The sequence below is a fragment of the Porites lutea genome, chromosome 12, assembly GCF_958299795.1.
Source record: "Porites lutea chromosome 12, jaPorLute2.1, whole genome shotgun sequence".
NCBI lineage: Eukaryota > Metazoa > Cnidaria > Anthozoa > Scleractinia > Poritidae > Porites > Porites lutea.
In genome coordinates this window covers 4292107-4300768 of record NC_133212.1, presented here as the reverse complement: position 1 = coordinate 4300768, position 8662 = coordinate 4292107, and the positions used below count along the sequence as shown (strand labels likewise).

The window sequence follows — 8662 nt, the reverse complement described above, 5'->3', positions numbered from 1 at the left end:
CTTTTCGTGTTTTTTTTTGTTTTGCATGATCGCCATGTTGAATAATTAACGCTCTAAACCGAGTTGTTGACTCGGTGATTGTTAGACGCGCGAGAATAACGGCTCAGTTTGTAACTTAATTTTTATTTATTTATTTATTTTGGTTTTTCTTTCATTGCTTAACTACCTTGCCTATTTGCACAGAGGCACCGTGAAATGGAAGCTGCTGAGCAGTACTTGCCTGTGATACTGTACTAGGTTTTACGAAATGGTTCTAGTTTTAAGTCTGGCCGAAATGTTTGAGTATGGCCATGGCCATTAAAGTGATAGTTGCTAAGCAACACTCTTCTGTAGCTGTGCTGTTGGTTGTACAGATCAAGGTTGATCTATTTTTGTTAATTTTAAATAAAATTTCTTTGCAAGACCATGTAAAATTTAAGAAATGAAGTTGTTAAGAACCATTGTAATTGCTATATGACAGTGTTTTTAATCCTCGCTGCTTAAGGAGAATCGCAATCATTCCACAAACTTTCCTCCTTTTATAAAAAGCAACCGGAATCTTAGAACTCTGCAAATGGCTAAAAACTATTTAGGATAACTTTGTGGAAACGAAGTAACGTATTTTGAGTGTTCACTAGTCACCGAAACAGAACATTTTACTCCCGAATTTCGCAATCGTTATGATCAATTCGTCAAAACTGGGAAGATTTGACTGAAGCCTTTCGGAGGAACGTTTACCTCTTTGGTATTTGTTAAATTTTCAATTTCTTTTCAATCTTTTTTCTTTCTTCATAATTTATATCAATTCTAGTAAAGCGCTTTTTACTTTCTTATTAAAGAGAACATCGTAAAATCCCAATACTCTATAACCAAGGATGAAAACGTTCTTATTATATTTGCGCTGATCTCGGAAAATAACCTTTGGTAACAGGAAATGAAAACATAATAAGCGTATATAGCCCCTCGAAATACACATAATCTGTTCCCTAAAGTAAACTTTTACGGAACAAATTCTAATTTCATCTCATTTTCGCTAATAATTACCCTTTTCGGGTTTCTTTTTCGAACATAATAATTCTCTTAAATTGCATTTGTTCAATTTTCTTTATTGTTTTATTGACATGGTTTTTAATCTTTTCTGAATTGCACAATAAGTTCCTTTCTAATCAATGACAAATAAAGTGTTTAAGTTAAAAGAAGCGTGTCCTTTTCGTTTGTTCAGCTGCGCGAAGAACAATTCTGCCACTGTCTTTTACGGTTAAATTCATAAGAAAGACAAACCAAGAAGTGATTCGTGCACTTTCAGAGGAACAACGATTCGAGGCAGGAAAACCCAGAGACCTGGTAAGGTTGTAAAGTAAATTTAATCTTCCAAATATATCATATATCTGTTGGGAAGCCACCTAACCTTTAAGCCAAAACGAACGTTGAATAATCAATACGAATTTTTTTTGCTTTGAATTTGCGAGACATCTCTTTTATATATATATATATATATATGTCGACAAGCTAGCAAAGAAATAACCAACACTTTAGAGGCAAAAAACGTGTGCAAATTAGGATGTAAAAGCAGATTTTAGTTCGAATCGTCAAATTGGCCATGGCAAAAACCAACATAAGTTCATAAATCAGCCAACAAAAGTTAACGAGGAAGAACCAAAAACAATTTACCTCTATATAGTCACTGTATAGTTTCAAATGAGGTTATATTCCAAGTTAAAAAAAGACGAGACATTTTAAACTTGGCAAGTAGCTCCATTTTAAAAGGAACATGGCTGGGCTGTTGTACGAGAATTGCTTAGCCTCCAAAACGATTTCTCTAATTATGCTTCGTCATTAGAGGAAAGTCCTCAAAATAATCCTATAAGACACGATATTGGCTTCTAAGGAAAAATGTTTCCCCCGTAAAATTCGTCCCAAAGTATTACCAGTGTGCAATTTGACACAGTGCCTGGCCAGGACCTCAAAATGGCCAATTAAGCATTATTCAGCCTGCGCTCGAAACTTAGTCAACAAAATGCAGAGCGGATGATATTAAAGTCAAACGTAAGATATATTAGGTGGTCAATATTTCGGATAACTAAACTAAGCTTTATACCTTTGAAGTGTCAAAGGGGCGATAGTGAGAGCCTCTCAACCAAGAGAGGAGAGGAAGTCATGACTTTATCATGGTTCTATAACTTTCTGTTTTTCTCTTCAGCAGATATTGAAGATCCTACCTATTCATCGACATGAGAACGCTGATATTTCTTTGCGGAATTTTCCTCTTTGTATGTTTAATGCACAGTAAGTTCACTATTATACTTGGGCTCCCATAAACGACCTTGTCTTCAGGGGCACCTTTAATTAGCCGATACAAATCATTCGTTGCGAACATTCTACGAACAAAAGAAAAGACGAAATCGACAGATTGCAGGAATGTAAAAAACCTTTTATATACGGAATTCACACGCGGTTTTGATGCAACATATATTCGGCTATATCCTAAGGTGTGTTCTGTGTGGCCCAATTAAAATTGCTTTGAGTCACCCTTATTCAGCTTTCAGTTTCAGTTTTTTAAACCTTCCGTTTTGAGGTTTATCCGATAGCTAAGTGCATTATTTGTTTTTATTTTTGTTCGTTATAATCACAATTATTATTTATCAGTAGCACTAGTAACATTATTTTCTTTTGCTCAGTTGTTTTCCCCTTAGGCCTATGTTCACATGGTACGGGCGAATTTTCGACCTGTTGAAAGTTCGTGCTTTTAGGTGTTCCGTTCACACGAAAACACCTTAATGGTACGAACATTCATACGTCTAGCTGTTAGAGCGATTTTCGTATGACCTTGAGATGAAAACGCACGAACAAAACAGAAACAACAAACGAACGGAAATAGAGCGATTTGATTGGTTTTCCAACGGATACAAACGCTCGTGGGTTTTGGTTGGTTACGCGAACGCTCTGCTGAAAAAACTTCATGCCTGAGAACTTTCTAGAAATCAATCGATACTTCGCTTTGACGTCATACTGCAACACGATTGACCAATCGAACAATGCCTTCTCCATGTTGGGGTTTTTGAAGGGAAAACGAAGAGGCCATGTTTGCATCTTTTCATTCATTGGCTTACAAAACAAATAACGAACACTTACCGAAACCATTTTTCAAGGTCATACGCAAATCGCCCCAAGTTCCTTGTAAACAGAGCGAAAATAACGAACAGTTTCGTATTAACAAGCAGCCGGTAAAATTTTTCAGCCTGTCGAAAATTCGTCCGGTCATGCTGTGTGAAGGTAACCTTAGTCATTTGACCAGTCGAATGACATTTGCTAAGAAAAAAAACAGCTTTTTTTCCTTGATTACCTTTTATTGAGACAGTTTGTTATTTGATTTGTATTTTTTATCTTCTAGACTCAAATGGATTGCCTATGAACAATGAAGGTAATTTAGCAGAGGAGGTTGAACCGGGGAATAAATTTCCTATCTCCATACTTCTTCAACCAATTTTCCAGAACTAAGCTAAAAATAAAAAAGATCTGTTTCATCCCTAAAAATGGGGGTGTTTCCATTAGTTCAATACATTACTATTCAGTTTTGGGACTAATTTGGCTGCGTTAAACAATCAGGGCACATATAGTTCAATCTAGGGATGGTTTGGACCCATGGGTTGCTTCGACTTCAATTGTGTTCAAATGACTCCAGGAGAGACTGAATCAGACTTGGCATGCGCAGTTCAGTTTGGGGCTGAAACAGATCTTTTCCGGCAATTTACGGTGTACCTGATTTAATAAAAACAAGTCTCAGAAACGACTTTTTTCTTTGGTATAACCAGTAAAGATACGACGGACTCCTAATCAAATTAACCAGTTTTCGAGAAAAATCCTTTTTCAGAGTATCATTTCACACGCAAACGATTGGATGGCTATAAAAAAAACTAAAATTGCTTGAAATTAAAAGTCACGGAATTTTTGAAAGAACTTACTGCTTGGTACGCAAGTTATATCTGAAGTTTTATACCAAGTTTTTCTAAGCCACTAACAAATCAAATGTCTTTACCACCGGGTAATTTTTGATGATAAAATCCCGACTGGTCCTTGTTCGATTAAGATGTCAAAGTCCAACCCCTCGCCCACACGCTTTTATTCAAAAAATTATTATCAACTCAGAACGCTCTTTTTTCTCTCTCGCCCTTCTCATAAATGTCTGTCCCCTATCCTAAGTATAACTGTCCTCTTCCCTGAAAAATCGGGGAGAGTATGTTTTTCACTCTGAGACTTCTAAGCTTTACAGCAAAATGGTTGAACAACCTGGTATACAGCTCAGGAACAGAATTTGATAAGGGAATTAACAGGAATAAGGCCAACTTTTTCCAGTTATTATCTTGCGTTCGTTGAAGAAGAATGCATCCTTATCGCTTGCAGGCCATAAAAATCTATGCATTTGTGGGGATATTCCTCTCTTGTTTTTCACATTCGTTTTCTGGCCTCAAATCATGGAACACGTGTCCCACGCTTGTCCTTTGCGTGTCCCTGAAGTGCGGGTAAAAGGAAGGAAGGAAGGAGTCGTGGATGAGAGGACAACAGACGCGCCCTCTTTACAGTATCAATTAACATGTTAACAGTAAGCTCGGACGTCAGCATATAAGGGCGCCACTGGCAGCTGCTATCAGTCCATTTATAAGCTTTCTGTACCCACCCAACTCACGATGTGAATGATATGTGAGGGTTGACCACACCACCGGGGTCTAGGTCCCCTACTCTTTTCGAACAGTGGTATGGGTTATTTTACGTTCCACGAGAACCAAATAAGTGTAAGTGCTGTGAGACGGAAGCTGGTTGTTCTTCCTTACCCGAGAAGACTACAAAGTCTAATTGTTTGCAAATGTCATTACAAAGGCAGCAGTTTCTTCTCAGTTATTCTAAGACCCTGAGTGTTGGTCCGGCCGGGGTTTGAACCCGCGACCTAGCTCCCGCTCAGGAGACCGACACAGGCGGCTTTTTACTAGACGTATTACTTAAGGATTTATTCATGTATGTACTCTTTTATTTATTTTTCTGATTCCAGTGGAAGCAGGAGTTTGTCCAAATGAGGAAAACAAAAAGTGGAAGATTGGAAACTGTGACGAGTGTTACTGCCGCAATACAATAGTCTATTGCCCAATCAGCTGTGTTTAGTAACGACGCAGACGGTACGCATCTGCTCAATTTGTATTAAAAACCCATTGTCTAGCAGTCACAGTCTATATTTGTGACGGTTATCATAAATTAAATCTGTTACCCTACCAAAATGTCTAAAGCAAAACATGTCCACACTAATCATTTCTTTAAAAATTGTTTTCGCTTCAGATGAAGAAATTATGGGGATCCTTGTTCAGGATTATTTTGTTAATGGATAATGGCGGCACAACTCAAGAGTTGTTTTTAATGTTACTGATAATAAAGTAGTCTTGTAAATTCCTCTGTCTTGTGTGATTTTATTGACCGTCAGAAAATAACTACCACTCGCAATTTTGGGATTTGAAATTGTTAGCCCAGCTGTGTAGCGAGAGGAATTTATCGCGAGTGAGTATTCCATTCCACGGATAGTTTCGATGCTTTTGTTTAAAATGGTGAGAGAAGAATGGGGTGGAGTCCCTTAGAGCCTCATTCCTCGCGACTTCGCTGTTAGCTTCGCGCGGTAATTCCGCCGCCAAACAGGACACGCAATGAGATCCTGCTTATATAGCGCCTGTATATTTCTCCATCCCAGCTAAGCAGTCTATTGGGAATATTTATTAGGGCGGGTCGAGAAGGCTGCTCCCCCTGAAATTGAGAGTTCTTTTAAGGCTAACTCATTGAAAAGTCCTATAGAGTCGGCAAGCCTTCTGCCCCTTTTCTCTAAATCTTTTGGTTCTACTCCTGCATTATCCTTACTGTGCTTTAATACATTGAATTAATTGTTAAACAATAGGCCACGTTCGATATATAAAAATTCTAACATGACTCCGAGGCATAGGGTCAAAGTTGCCAATTTTTTACGACTCCATTGTCTCGCAATTCTCAGAAGAGACTTGAGCACAAAGAAAACCAAACAAAATATAGAAATATGTGCAGAAACTCTCGGAGAAATGTAAGAATTTTAATATATCGAACATGGGCCGATTGCGCGCGAGAAGAGGAGCCCCCAATCATAATCTCCATCACTTACACCAGTACACCCAAAAAATAGCAACTACCTATGATCACAGTAGTAAAGGGAGAAACAAGTTCTTCCCAAGGAAAATAACCTGTTTGCCCACCTACACTACCTTTATTTTATAGGGGTAGTGTGTACAAACCAATGAAAAAACTAATCCCTTGTTCACAAACCCAAACAGGAACTTCAACGAGACCAATCAACCAATGTCAGTTCTAACATTACAAACACGACTATATATGAAAAACTCAGATCTGACAATAGCAATCAGGAATATTCCTGAAATAGCGTTAAGTACAAAAAAGTTCGCAAGCTAAGCAAACATTCAAGTACAAGTAAAAACAAAAGATCAAATCCGAGAAAAATACCTATATGGACAAAATCCAGACTATAACCTTGACTTACTTAATGAAACAAAAAACGGAATTTAAAAGATGAGACAGATCTTAAAAACAGCCTTCAAAATACTTCACAACTATAATAATAAAGAAAGTAAGTTAATTTTTTATTTCCTTTTATTTCATCCCTATGAAATTGATTGAGTCATCGTTTTTGAAAGTTGGACATGCAGTCTTTGCCGTGGAATTTGCATTACTCTTAAAAAAAAAACTATGGCAACAGTCTGGTTACGTCGTTGATCGATAACAATTGTTTCAATGCTGATGTTTTTGTTCAGGTGCTATTTTTGCTTACAGCATCCTGTTTTTTGACCTTGGCTGGGCTAACAAAAGTTCTGTATCTTCACAATTACTGATTTCCGCAACATGTCTCAACAGCCCTCTTTCTTGGAATTTCCATCAACCCGCCAGAGGCTAAATTTAATTCCTTGGATGAGTCCATACATGCCAACTCCAAGACCATGCAAATGTTAGGATATTTTGAAGAAAAAGCCAAAAAAACCTGTAGATTGCGGGGACCTCAAACCTGGAGATATCCAAATATATAGAGGATATTACATGGCCGTGCGGAGATACGAAATTTATCTTCGAGTGTTGAAAAATATTTCACTCGTTCGCTGCGCTCACTCGTGAAATATTTTTTTCAACACGAGAAGAGAAATTTCGTATCTCCAAGCGGCCATGTAATGTTCCATTTATTATATAAAAACCAATGAACTACCAAACCATTTCACTTTTACAGTTTTTTGGTGTGAAAGGCGCGATCTATTATGTACCCATAGCAACAGTGATATTTTCACATGTAGAGATAACATGTTATTTTCACACGTGAAGATATCAAGTTTTCGCGCGAAAGCTCACCTGGTATTTCATTGGTGTTTATATAATAAATATTCGTATCAAATGAAAATCATATTGTCCCATGATATTCTCTACCTTATAAGTGCTCTCTGTTGTATTCTTTTGCTGTTCACAGATTAAGCGTCAAAAGTTAGATTGGACACACTAATTTATTGAGATTACTTCATTCCTACCGAAATTTCTTGGCAATTTCACTGAGCTTTTCTGATTCACCCTAAGAGTTGAAGACTAAATCGTGAGACCGTGACTGGTTAATAGCCCAAACGATCAAAACATGAGAGTTGGAGGGACTCCTAGGACATCTCGATCATATTGGAGAAATATGCTAGAACGGAATATGATATTTAGCACGCATAAAAATAGCTTTAGAATAAGAAAGCTTTAGAATGGGGTATTGAAAATTGGCTTATTTCTGGAGGAACGGGAAATCATTTTCAATGCAATGTTTTTGCTAAAATGGGCTCCACATTTGGAGATCTGGGAGGCACATAACGACCACTGAGACACGCAGAAAGAACCAAAACGACCAGCTAGACACACAGATTTAATAGTTTTATTTTAAAGTGAATTAGTATCAGTAGTCTTCCTGTGTCCTGGGTCAGTGCATATTGGAAGACTCGGGGAATAGGCCACTAATTAACCATCAGGGAACTAACAAATTGCGGTCACAGGATCAGGTAACCGTAGCGGAATAAAAGCATTTAGAAACAAAAACTACAAAGGGCGCTATTCATCCTTTTGCTCAAATTAAAAAAGAATTATTAATCTAATGGAGTCACGAGATCAAGTAGCAAAAAGGGATTAAAAAGAACTCAACGGAAAACAAAGAATTCCTGCGGGGTGCTATTCATCATTCCTGTCCTCTAATCAACTCCGCCTTTAATTTTCCCTTGATTACCGAAACGGCCAGCAATTATTGTAAGGAGCAAATTCCAATCGTGACGCCAAACTTCTGAAAGGAAGAAAAAACACTTTGAGCAAAAGCGGCAAAAAAGGCTGTTTCTTCCAATTCTCCTACTAGCCCCGCCCTCTTATCTTTGATTGGCACTAGTGACGTTTTGTTCCTTCTCAGGACTATTTAAACAACAAGGCCTCAGTGGGCGAGGCATTCTACGCTGGGAACTCCAAGGTATGAATCTTTTTAACTATTGCAAACGTTTTAGGTAATTTGAAATAATTCTTAGATTCGCTAAAGATTCTGTAACTACGCTGACAACGTAACATATTTTCTTTCGTCAAGGTAACATCAACATTTACCAACTGCATTTAC

General features: G+C 37.7%; 1 long non-coding RNA gene across 2 annotated transcripts; it reads left to right on the top strand.

Annotated features, from left to right (window-relative positions):
* Positions 1–1177: 1177 nt before the first annotated feature.
* Positions 1178–5415, top strand: LOC140921394 (uncharacterized). 2 transcript variants are annotated; one of them, XR_012164008.1, is made up of 5 exons: positions 1178–1323; positions 2183–2265; positions 3371–3400; positions 5024–5147; positions 5305–5415. It is a non-coding gene; the product is annotated as an uncharacterized lncRNA (long non-coding RNA). The 2 variants fall into 2 exon arrangements; XR_012164009.1 differs by having other exon boundaries at positions 1204–1323; positions 2180–2265.
* Positions 5416–8662: the final 3247 nt, after the last annotated feature.